Source organism: Ailuropoda melanoleuca, chromosome 10, assembly GCF_002007445.2.
Source record: "Ailuropoda melanoleuca isolate Jingjing chromosome 10, ASM200744v2, whole genome shotgun sequence".
NCBI classification, from domain to species: Eukaryota; Metazoa; Chordata; class Mammalia; order Carnivora; family Ursidae; genus Ailuropoda; species Ailuropoda melanoleuca.
The window spans coordinates 99,970,075-99,982,840 of NC_048227.1; the positions used below are offsets into that span (position 1 = coordinate 99,970,075).

General features: G+C 44.5%; 1 protein-coding gene across 6 annotated transcripts in view; it reads left to right on the plus strand.

Moving 5' to 3' along the window:
- Nucleotides 1-12,766, plus strand: part of ARID1B (AT-rich interaction domain 1B) — a 383,300-nt gene that overhangs the window by 296,253 nt on the left and 74,281 nt on the right. The gene's annotated exons all lie outside the window — the stretch shown is intronic.

Below are 12,766 nucleotides of genomic sequence, written 5' to 3' on the forward strand. Positions count from 1 at the left end.
AATCGTTAAGGAGTTAGAAGTAGAATTGAAGGGTTTTTCTCAGTTTTTGCAAACCACAAAAACTATTTTGTTCCTCTTTCTATTGGATTCTCAGTTTTAATATGACGGTAAATCTGCACATTCTGAAATGTTTTCATAGGATATGTTAGTTGTCAGAAAGTGTCCTCTTACTGGATCTTTCTAATTACCCTCGTGTGTAAAGGTGTTCTTACCATCTGTGAGCACAAGGCTATTCTCAAAAAGAGAAAATGTATCACTTTCCAAATGTACTTCTGCGTAAGTCTACATCAATGTGTTAAAGCATTAGTGATCGTCTGCCCCCACCCCCAGATGCAATTAATTCAGCCTCTGCTCTTAATTGAGGACCTCTTTTCTATAATCCGTGACAGATGAAAATAAAGTCAAATGGGAGGTCACATACAAGAGAGAGTATCTAGGAAGCTGTTTGTAATTTCCTCAGCCTCAGAGCTGTGCCTCTGGGCTGGATTGTGGACCCAGCCAAAGCTAGCCTAGTCAAGGAAGTAACAGCATAGGGCTTGTATCAGGGTTATTGTTCCATTCCTCTTCAGTCCGCTGTCTGGAGATCTGTTCACCAAAAAGCTGGGAAAACAAATGCCACATATAATAAAAGTTGATTATATTCACTGAGGAATCATCAGTCTAAATTTTAGAATATTTTCAAAGATGCATAACTTTGTCAGTTTTGCTCTATGCAACAATTTTTTTGAATTGCCAATTAAAGCTTGCTTCTAATAGTTAACCCTCATTTGTAATTGGCTCATTATTCTTCACGGAAGGTATTTGAGAACATCTGGATCTTAGGTAAATTCCACTTTGTGTATTACATGCACTGATTTATAATAATGTGTTTTCTTCTGTGCCTTATGGATCTTACCTCAGGGAAAAGACCATTGTCTGCCCAGGTTCCCAAGCCAGAAAGCTAGAAGGCATCCTTAATGCCTTTTTCTCTTCCATCTGCCCCCCACTAGTCGTGTTCTATGAATTCTACCCCCTGCAGTGTGTTCCATGCATCCCCTCTTCTTGGTGTCTGCAGTCACGGCCCTACTCCAGCCCCCCCCCCCCCCCCCCCCCCCGGNCCCCTTCCGGTCCCCTTTCCCTGCTGCGTCCGGAATGGTCTTTCCAGGCGGCTGGTTAGATTATGTGATTCCCTGCAGCCTGGGAGCCTCCTCTTTGCGTTGGAGGAAGGCTGCCCTGAGGTGCGTGGTTACGAGGCTCTTCTTACCCCATGCCAGCCTCTCTTTCTGGCCTTTCTGGCCTCACCACTCATCACCCCTCTGCCTCTCATCTCTGAGATGAGAGCTGAACCTCTTTTAGGATCTTTATATATAAACGCTCCTCTCCGTCATTTTTGCCACCCACCCCGGCATGCCCCCCCCTTGCCCATCTTTACTGATCCTTGAGGCACTCCGTAGCCTGGCACCTGGTAGGTCTGTGAGTCCATATTTGCTGCATGAACAAATGAACAAATGAATGAAACGTTACCTGTCTCAGTGGTGCCCCCATAACCAGGCACCCTCCCAGTGCAGCCTGGCAGTGCTCAGGACCCATTGCCGGTATTATCCGTGGAACTCTCCCCAGCCAGAGCTCTGTGACAGTGAGGACCCGTGGCCTTGTTCATTCTCCTACCTGCAGTGCTCGTGTCGTACATGCTTTTCCTCATTTTAATCTTCAGGGGGTTTGGAACCAGAAAACCTGGGTTTAGGTACAGGCTTTACCACTAACTCGTTTTGTGGCCTTGGACAAGAAATTAAATCTCTGCTTCCTCATACGTAAAGTGAGGATCAGTGTCCTTTGGATTTGTTGCATGGATCAAATGCAACCTTGTAACCGAAGGTTATGAACTGGGAAGCCTAGGGTGCCTGGGTGGCTCAGTCGGTTGAGCATCTGACTTGATTTTGGCTCAGGTCATAATTTCAGGGTTGTGAGGTCGGGCTCTGCACTGGGCATGGAGCCTGCTTAAGATTCTCTCTCTCCCTCTCTAGAAATAATAATAATAATAAATAAAATAAATTGCAAAGCCCTGTGCAAATGCTAATAATAAACATAAGCATCAGGCACAAATGATTCACGGGAGACCTGGGTTGTGAAAACCTTAAAAAGCAGTTTTTTGCTTCTTCCAGCACATAGGAACACACACAAAATTGTCTTTGCTCTCTGCACCGAAGCGGACTCTTGCAGCTAACACTCAAAAGATTTGTGTAAGGAAAGGCCGGATATTTTGCCCCCATGTACCATCTGGGTAATCAGTCTGATCCTTCCCCGGACTCTCATTTGCCCAGTGATAGATGATGTCAGTGGCTGAGAGGGTTCCGCGGGGGTGGATGGGGAGAACGTAGATGCTCGCGTCTGTGCCTCTGCATATAGGGCGCTACAGTGGCAGGGAAGGAAGAGGGAGCGATTCTGCCAGTTAGCCTGATAGCAGCACAGCTGGGAGAGCACTGGGGGGCCTGGGTTACAGCCTTGAACGGGTCATTAGTTCCTGTCTTCCTCAAAGCAGTGCATGTTGTGAAGAGAAGCAGGCAGGCAAATAAACACTGGAGATATTAAAATGTAACAAGAATATTCTTTAAAATCTATTTTTCTCTCCAAATGGGGATCTGACACCTATTTGGGATGAGAAATCGCTCTGTCTTTATAGTCGGGAGACTCTCCGCTAGGGTGGTACAGCGTGTGACCATTATTTCACACATGTGGGGAAACATCTTTTATTGAACTGGCTTGAAGAAACAAGGCAGTTCTGTGAATTTTTAACAGATGCCAACGTGAAAACAAATTGTCCATGTGCCAAAGGAAAAACGTGCTTTGCTTTCCGGTGGCTCGGAGAACCTCGGGTGTTTCACTTGGTGTCCTGACCGTGCTGGAGCTTTCTGCTGGCTGAAGAGCACCTGTGATGAAGAAATCACATTTTTGTGTGATTGGTTCTGTGCTCTCTCGCTCCCCTGCATTAGCCTGGGCACTCGCGCTCTTCCTTCGCCGTTTTCTCTTTCATGGGCAGGATGAGCTGTGGTTTGGGCTTTGTGTTTGACCCTGTGTTTTCCAACAGGATTTAAAGTCTCTTACTGACTGCTGTAGAATTTGTTGTGCTGCCTGAAGAGGAAGAGGATGTGCGGTGGGAGGCTTAGATCCATGTTAAAATGCCTCCCAATTTAATAGCCTGAGATTTACCATTTTTGCTTGACTATGTCTTTGACTTTGTTTCTAAATCAGATTTGTACACCCTTCAACTTAGGGATGCATTCCCATTAGATGACCCCTTGCTCCATCAGTGACCGTCCGGAGTTGTGACAACCTGCCGTTGCCTGTTTGGATTCGCGGAGCTTTCCGCTTTTTTTCCTCTATCTCATCTCCCCCAAATATGCCTTCTGGCCTCTTTACTTTTTATCTTAAATATAATGTTGTTCTGTTTCTGAGAATTTTTGAAGTCCTTCTAAAGATATCTCCGTCTTGTCCAACGAAGAGTTTTTCTTCATTCCTACAGCATAAAAAATAGTTTGTGTTCATTTCATCTCTTATATGGAAAATGTGTTTTGTTTATAATGGTTGTGTAAATCAGTTTCTTCTAATTTTTTTTAATATGCTAAGGTTTAGATAGTAACACTGGATCTTTCCTATAAAACGATTTCTTTTTTCTAATAAAAAAAATTCTGTAACTTTTTTTAAAACCAGGAAAAAATATTGACTTAATAAACCGCAAATACTACAGTGCTGAAGAAAATATTCGGAAGGTCCTAAAAACTCACTTAATCTAATAATAATAATAAAAAAAAAAGATTTTAGAAATGCTAATTCTCGATTAGACCAATTTTCTAAGATGTCAATGAGGGGATTTTTTTTTTTTTAATTGAGAAAGGAAAAATGTCTCTCTGGCTTGGTCTCCAGTATTGGTCTCTATTATAGAGATCAGTAGCAGTCTTCCTAGACTTAACATTACTTACCCTGCCATGTATTAAGAATAGATTGTCTGTCTTGGAATTTTCCAAGGTTACTAATGTAAATATCTATAGAATAATGACCCTAAAGAAAACATTCCTTGGGGCGCCTGGGTGGCTAAGTCAGTTAAGCGTCTTCCTTCAGCTCAGGTCATGATCCCAGGGTCCCGGGATTGAGCCCTGCACGGGGCTCCCTGCTCAGCGGGGAGCCTGCTTCTCCCTCTGCCTGCCGCTCCCCCTGCTTGTGCCGTGTCTCTCTCTCTCTCTCTCGTCTCAAATGAATAAATAAAATCTTAAAAAGAAAAGAAAGAAAGAAAACAATCCTTAACATGCAGACTGAGTGATTCCAGGTAAGATTCGTGCAGCCCTCCCTCCATTCCCATCTTTAGCTGTTGATTGGATACATAGAATATAGCATTCAAAAAATTATCAAATTGTAATTAAATATCTAAATTAACACAATGTGCCTTCGGGCAAGTTATTAGCATCTTACTAGGTGGTGGAAACAAGCCTGGCTAGGATCAGGCTTTTCTCATGTGAGCTCTAGAGCTCCATGACAGGGCCCCAGCCAAAGAGCAAGCACTATTCCCTTCTGGCCCAAGGTCTTGGGTGGTCTTCCTTATAAGTAGAAAGAGAATCATCTTCTTCTTTAACCACCCCTCCACCAACCCCCCACATGCACACACACACGCACACACACACACACACACACAAACCTAATGGGTTGATTCATCCATTGGATAAATGTTTATCAAGCTAGTCATTGGTCATAGGTCCTTATAATCCAGTGGTCAACAAAAGTCAAGATCCTTGCTCTTTACCTTGAGAGTCAATTCAGGCACTTGACCAGAACCTTGATATTTCTGTCTGTCTCTCTGTATCCCTCTCTCTCGTTTCAGTGGGCAAACTCTGGGGAATCTGCCAGATCAGGAAGGATGTATGCTGAGTCTTATGCCACTCAGAGCTAATCAGTGTTGTAGCTGTTGGTTGAGTGGCCTGAAACTGACAAGCTTAGCTTTTCTGAGCCAAATAACATGGCCGGCCAATTATTTCTGGAACTAGCTCTCTGGAAAAGGGCAATGCTTTCTGGAGAGTCAACTGGGTGAGGCAAGCTACCCATCAGCTCTAACTGGCTCTGTTGGAGGGGGGTGTAGAGCAGGCAGGCCCAGCACGATGACACAGAGCGTGCATTACCTGGGGAAGGACATCAGGCTGTTTGCCAGGTGGCTCGCAGGGTATGGCATTTGTCACCTCAGTGAATTCACCACGGTCCAGGGACTTGCAGCACTTTTTGGCTTTGCTGTGATGGATGGTTTGTAGGGGAGCCTGGCAAAGGGAAGGTAGTTTGGAAACTTGGGAGTCATTCAGACAGGAAATAAATGGTGGGTTGTCTTAAAAATAATATGACTAATAACAGCTCTCACTTCTGGAGCCCCTGCTCTGTGTGCAGGCCCTGAGCTGCGTGTTGCTCATAACATTTTCTCATCTAATCTTAGGATGTAGGCTCACTTGTCATCCACATGTTGCAGAAAAGGAAGCAGGCCTAACTATTAACTAACTAGCGTGAAGTCCCCTAACTGTGAGTGGCGAAGCCACAAGTTGACTTTGCAGCAACAGTGGAAATGGACCAAGTGAATGCATGTGGCAGATATTAGGGGAGAGAGACAACCATGCTTTCTGCTTGTTGGGCGTTCAGCTGTCAGTTGTGCCTTCCTTGAAAAGCCGTCTTCCTTTCCCTGGAAACAGTTCTTCGAATGTACTATGAATTGGGGAGCCAGGCCACCTCCTATAGGAAGGTCTCCTTTTGTAAAGTAAAAGTAAATGGGCTCTGAATGAAGATGTTTTCTTACTCATTAAAAACACATATTTGGTTCCAGCTCTGTGCCGGCCCCTCGCGTGGTCCCGAGGACACAGATGCGGAGAGAATGTGTTTGCAAGCTGCAGCACTCACGGTTTGGGGCAAAAACAGCCACATGAGCCCAAGACGATGGCAGTGTGGTAACTGCTCTGCCTCGGCTCACACGCATGGTGCTTTCCGAGCATATGAAAGTGCCTGCTTTTCTGAAAGGCTGAGGAGTGCCGTGGAAGAGAGCAGGAGCGGGGGCCGGGAAGGACTGGAGTGTGGGTTGCACGGAGGCCAATGGCCTGGTGGGCACACGGTGAAAGCGCATACTCAGTAGAGGACACGGTCTAGCATTTTGTTTTCTTTTCTTTTTTTTTTAAAGATTTTAATTTATTTATTCGACAGAGATAGAGACAGCCAGCGAGAGAGGGAACACAAGCAGGGGGAGCAGGAGAGGAAGAAGCAGGCTCATAGCGGAGGAGCCTGATGTGGGGCTCGATCCCACAACGCCAGGATCATGCCCTGAGTCGAAGGCAGACGCTTAACCGCTGTGCCACCTGGCGCCCCAGCATTTTGTTTTCAAACTTGCCTCCCATTTGTGAGTTTTTAACTGAAAAAAAAATGTTTTAAATATCAGAGTGCATTTCACATGATAAGGGTGGAAATTGTTTTGTGAAGCAGCATGTATGTGAAGCTGCCTGTGAGCATATAAACAGGCTCACATACACACACTGGCTTGTGATATAAAATCTATTTCTTCACCATGGATGGTGGTTAAGAATGTGTTAATACTTCTGAGCCTTGGTGTCTTCATGGTTGTTTTGAAGTTTAAATGAGCTAATAAACAACAAAGCTATTAGCAAGTGATATATGTTCATTAAATGTCAACTTATTGATGGTGAGTGGCACATTGCCTGGCACACGAAAGGTCGTCAGTAAATATTTATTAAGTGAAGAAGCACGCCAAGACTTGCCGGTCTAAAGCAACCTGGTGCCTACGGGGAGAAAAAAGTGTCTGATCGAAACCAAGTGGGGACGCCATGACGGACCTGGAGAAATAGGTCAGGCCAATTTTGGAAAGACTCATGTGCTGGCCTAATAAGTTTGGACTTCAGTCTGTTAAGCACTCAAGAGTCAGAGACTAGTTTTTGCACAAACACGATCGACAGGTCCCTGGAGAGATAAGGAAGGACGGGATTCAGAGCATAAGGGAAGGCGCGGGCCTTGCATGTGAGTGAAAGATCTCCTTCTGCTGAGAGGAAAACGCAAGAGGTCGGGGCATGGACATGGGTGTTTTTGGGCAAGGGGGCAGGACGTCGTGAGAGCTGGTGCTGCCTTTTCCCGTGTGCTGGTCGCTTGCTGGCACGTAGGAGCCGGGCAGGGGAGAAATTCAAGAAAGAGGTAAAATATTCCGCCCGGGAAAAGAGCTGGCCGGGTGAAGGTGCCCCAGTGCCTCTAGGATTCGGCCGAAGGCAGAAACTGTAGCTTCTAAGAATATACATGGTGACATCAGCTTTGCTGGTCAGACCTGTTTTTATTAGAGTCAGGCCTCAGGTGGTCGCAGTCTGAATTGGGTCCTCCTCTTCCACCCTCGTGGCCCCCGAACTTGTTTTCTTCTGTCCATATCCCCATTCACTGCTGCGTGTCTGTCTCCAGCAGCACGCGAGCTCAGGGGGGCAGAGCCTGTCTCCCGGCGCGTACCCCCCTTGCCTCACACGCTGCCCGCCGCCGGCTTCAGTGGCTTCATACGCTGCCTTGCTCATCGTTCCCCGCTGATAGGTTTTACTTGCTCCCCAACCAAATTTTTAGTCTTTCTGAGACCAGGATCATATCTTGTACTTCTTTTCAGCGCTCTCTCATCCTCGCCACCTTCCGTGAGTGTCAGAGCCACGCTGGAACTCGGGGGGAGAAGATGTGCCCAAGGCTGTGTGGTTGGGTTCCTAGCGTGACCGCTGAGATTGGAGCTCACACGGTGAAGGGAAGGGCTCGCGGCATCACTGCAAAGGCAATAGTCATGGCTTTGTCTCGCGTTTTTGCAGTGGCTTTCAGTTTAGAGAAGCACTTCTGCATATGCTTTCCTTATTTGACTCTCAGAATGATCCTGGAAGGAAGGAAGTGCTGTGACACACGCGAGAGCCCATGGGTCCACACGGTGGGTTGTGGAGGCAGCTCCTGGCCCACATCTCGAGATTCCAAACAGATGCACTGTGTGTGTTTCCTATTACACTGCATCACCTTTTCTTTGAGAGTATAGCTTTCCCTCCCTCTCTCCCGCTCTTTTCCTAAAGGGCAGCTCTAATTTTTCGTATCAGAAGTACACCTTTTTTCATTTGGAACGTGGTAGTGCAAGTGTGTGTGACTGTATACGCGTGTCATGAAGGGCTCAGAAATAGTAAATTCATGTATATAAACCTGTGGATTTATGGTATGGATGAAATATTTAAGCGATATTTTCATATGCAGTTTCTATGATTTTTCAGTAAGTACTTTGTATAATGTAAATAATGATTATCTCATTTGGTACTTTATCCAAAATTTGTATTTCCCCACGTTAGAGACTTACTTGGGGCATGCAATAATACATCCAGTAATAAAATATACTTTCATAATATATAGGAAATGAATTTTAGACTTTTGAAATTTCCCTTACTAGAAAGTTTGGTTTTCTAAATTCAGATGGCTTGTAACCAGCGAAACTTCACACCTTTTTTAAAAAGCAGCTTTATTCTCTCAGCTGTCAGTTTTTCTATTCACAAACTATGTCGCAAGCTGTCGTTTTATAATAACTTTCTAAAAGAAGCAAAATACAATCAAATAAATATGTCACCATAAATAGGTAGAAAATTCTTGGTTGGAATTTGGTTTTGGGAAACATTTTAACATTTATTTCATTCAAAACAAAGGTTAAAATCAAAACAAAGCAAGAACTATCCCAAATAAATATACATGAAAATCACAAACTTGATTAGATTTTTCCTAGGGAAAGAACTGCTGAAGGCAGAATTGAGAGCTGAAGTCAGAGTGTCCCTTAAGTACCATGCTTCCCCCTCCTCCCGGCCTCACAGGTGCCCGAACTGAAGCCGGAAAGTTCGGTTAGCTGCTGTCCTGGGCACAGCAGACACGGGAGGCCAGAACCAACAGCCAGCCCCGGTGCTCCGGTTGCCGCACGAGCTGCCTCTCTTGCTTTTCTTTTGTGAATGCGTAATAACCGTACCAGCTAATAATTATCGAAAGGCCACTATTCCAGATGTCCACTGCATTATCTCATTTAATCCCCATAGCATCCCTGTGAAGTAGATAGTGGTCCCTGTTTTACAGATGAGGGTGAAAATAATAGACGTGCGGAGTTTCTGTCTTTAGAATGAAAAGTAGAAATGCTTCCTTTTTAGCTAACTGTTGTCGTCAAATTTTTCATCAATTTGTTTAGACTCTGGTAATATTCAGTAACCTTTGGAAATTACAGTTCTGTCCATAATGGAAGCCTTTTTTGGTAGGATTACAGCTGTCATTTAACTGTGATTATGTACTACAGCTCACTGTACCTGTGTCCTCACTGGTCTCCTACAGTCCTTTCTTCATGCTGCAGGTTATAACAGAATTAGCTTTCAGAAACGCAAGTCAGAGCATATCGCTTTCCTGCTAAGACAGCGGGTGGTCCATGCTACCGTTGATCTCAGCGAAGGACCACATCCCCCGCGGACAGCAGATACAAGAGCTTCAGTGAGCGATATCACTGTAGCGTAATAGGAGCTGTATCTGCAAGACGAGATACTTCTTAGTCAGGACATAGAGTGACTAACAGAAAGGTGGGCAGATGATATAAATGGTTCTAGAAAAGGAACAAAAAACAGCTATTAAGCAGAATGTTCCCCTTTACTCATGATAAGAGAAATACAGAATCAAATACAAATTATAAAACACCTCCAAAAAGATACATTGCAAACCATTGTCCTTGGCGAGGGGAACTCAGTGGTCAGAGAGAGGGACACAGTAGTTCCCCCCGCCCCACCCCCCATCGGTGGTTTCACTTTCCCAGTCTCCGCAGCCAGCCACGCTCCAGAAGCAGATGGTCCTCTTGCCATGATGATTCTGACCTATGTTCAGACAGTCAGTAGTATCTTCATGCTACATCACAGCCCCTACGTCATACCCTCACACCCTCATCTCATCTCATCATGTGGGCATTTTATCATTGCACATCATCCCAGAAAGAAGAAGCATGAGTATGGTACAAGATGTCGAGAGAAAGAGAGACCACATTCATACAGATTTTATTACAGTATTTTGTGGTAATTGTTCTGTTCCATATTAGTTATTGCTGTTCCTCTCTTACTGTGCCCAGTTTAGGAATTAAACTTTATCATAGGTGTGTTTGCATAGGAAAAAGCATAGTATACGTAGGGTTCTGGGGGTCCTGGAACGTATCCCACCGTCCCTGCAAGTATGTATGTATATGTATGTATATGTTCCTAAACGTTTGTATCGTATTTCGAATTTGTAGACAGTTACACAAGTACTAGAGTAACATGGATTCCACATAGTTAAATAAAAAACAAATGTATGAAAACTAGCTTGTGCATTCTAGCTAGAAAGTATGTCTGAATAGGTGGGGTATTCAGGAGTTGAAAGGTATTCGTGGCACTTCGTAAAGCAGGAAAGTAGGATCCAGTCCCTTTTCTGTATCCCATTTTGGAGCGCCGAACACCTTCACATGTTTATTCTGGTTGATCTTAACGCAACCTCATCTTCATTTTAAGATGTGGAAACTGAGGCTCAGATAAATTAAGATGTGCCTAAGGTCTCACAGCTAGTTCAGTCAATATACACCATAGATGTTTCTTTATGTGTCTGTCTCCCCGAGTACATGCTGAGGTAGTGACGCAGACAGACCGTCCACTAGGCCTCGTGTTCCCAATTGACCACATTAGTGATTTTAGCTCAGAAGGGAGTCGAGCAAGTGATGTCACCTTCTGCTTTCATTGTCTTGGGGAATACGTGGAAAGAGAGGAGTCTCACCAAGAACATAAAACAAGATTTCAGGAAGCTCTTGTAGGTGGTGCCATTGCAAAAGCGATACACAGAAAAGAGTAGCTTTACGATTTTAACTTCCGGAGGAGGAGAGTGGATTCCATTCTCCATAGAACCTTGTCTCTGAGTTGTGGAATTTGATGCTGGGACATATTCCATTGAATTCGCTTTAATATTCTACTTCTTGTGGAATCTTTTCACAAACCTGATTTTCTGCAAAATGCCAGTGATGAATGAGATAATTCAAGTGGAACGTGGCATATGCATTTTTAAGGACTGAGTAAGTAGTCAGAAATAAAGAAATAACTTGCCAGGTAAGAATTCTTAGAACTCATTTGAACAAACCTTAAGCCTGTTAAGTGTCCCAGAGGCAGCAATAACCCAAGGATGTACTGTTTTATCAGAGGTTCTAAATCCTTCGGCGTGGAGACTTTCATGGTTGAAGTGAAATTTCATGCCCAAAAAAAGGACAATGTTATTTTCTTTAACTAATGAAGAAGACAGCAGTCACACTCTAAAAGAAAGACAAACCCACACAATCTGTATGGAATTTAAGCACATTTTTTATTAAACAGGACCCTATATGAAACTCTTGAGAATTTTATAGGAAAGCTTAGATAAATATTTCATGAAACAGCTTAAGGTGCAATCATTTATAGTCATTTTAGTGCACTGATTTCTGTTTGTTTTCAGATTTGAAAAAGCAGACATTTTCTATGATGATTTATATCTGGGAGCTGCCAATTGAGCCCAATTTCATAAGACTTATCTTTATAAATAAATGGAATAAGATAATAAGGAACAGCTCTACTTACTTATATTTTCTGTCTCTCTCTTTAGACAGAAGCAACGTTGAAAGATCATTTTTATTCCTAACTAAAATATAAACCGTGGCCTTTATAAATGTCCGACCTCGTTTATCCCCCTCAGTTGAAGCCAACTTGAGATCTGGGTATCATCTTCCCTCCAGCTGCCTCAGTAGACTCTCTTTGGCCTCTACTGCCCTAGGTTCTCTGGAAGAAACCAGCTCCCTCTATGCTCTGAAGCATATTACAGCCTTCGCCTGGCATGTGAGAACTCTCACCAGCCCGAACTCCTGGGTTCTGGGAGTTGTTATTCAAACTGCCCTTCCTTAGTATGCTAGTTGGATGATGTTAGCTTTTTCTTAGAGAAAAAGTCTTGATTTGGGGTACTCTGTCTCCATGAGCCTCTCACAGCTTGTTCTACATGCTCGCTTATATTTGCCCGAACTACTGATGGTGTGGATGTGCCTTGACATGATGGTCCTGCATCATTTAAGGATGGATTTTCTTTATCCATTTGGACAACTAGCTGTTGTGCACCGCGGTCTGTGGGGTGCGTGAAGAATTTAATATTCGTTCAGTTAGCTGCCATGTGCCAGACCCCCCGTTGCCGCTGTAGGACGCAGCGGTAGGACAGACCTGATCCTTGCCCTCACGGAGCTGAGGTTTTAGTGGGGAGAGGAAGGCTAAGTGAGTCCCAAATACGGTAAAATGATGGCAGGTTATGAGAAGTGCTATGAAGAAACACCTGTGAGAAACGGCCAGGGTGGTGTGGCCACAGGGCGGGCAGCCCCCGAAGGGGCTTGGAGGTGAGAGGAAATCAGCAGGTGGAAGAGCACTGTCAGGAAGGGGGCAGGAGGGAATGATGCTTTGTTGATGTTACTTGCAAGGAGCCACAGGACACGGAGTTAGAGTGGAACGGCAACGCCTGACTACAGAGGACACCACAGGCCGTGGTCAGAGGTTTGCATTTGGTTTCCAGGCTCGCCGGAAGCCTTGAGGGGTTTGGTGCAGGAAAGATATGGTCTGATTTCCTTTTTTTCTTCCTGAAAGATGATTCTGGCAACTTTGTGAAAGTGAAGCAAAAGGAGCAAAGTGGGGAGTGGGTGGTGGTTGAGGCTGAGAAAACTGAGTAGAGCGCG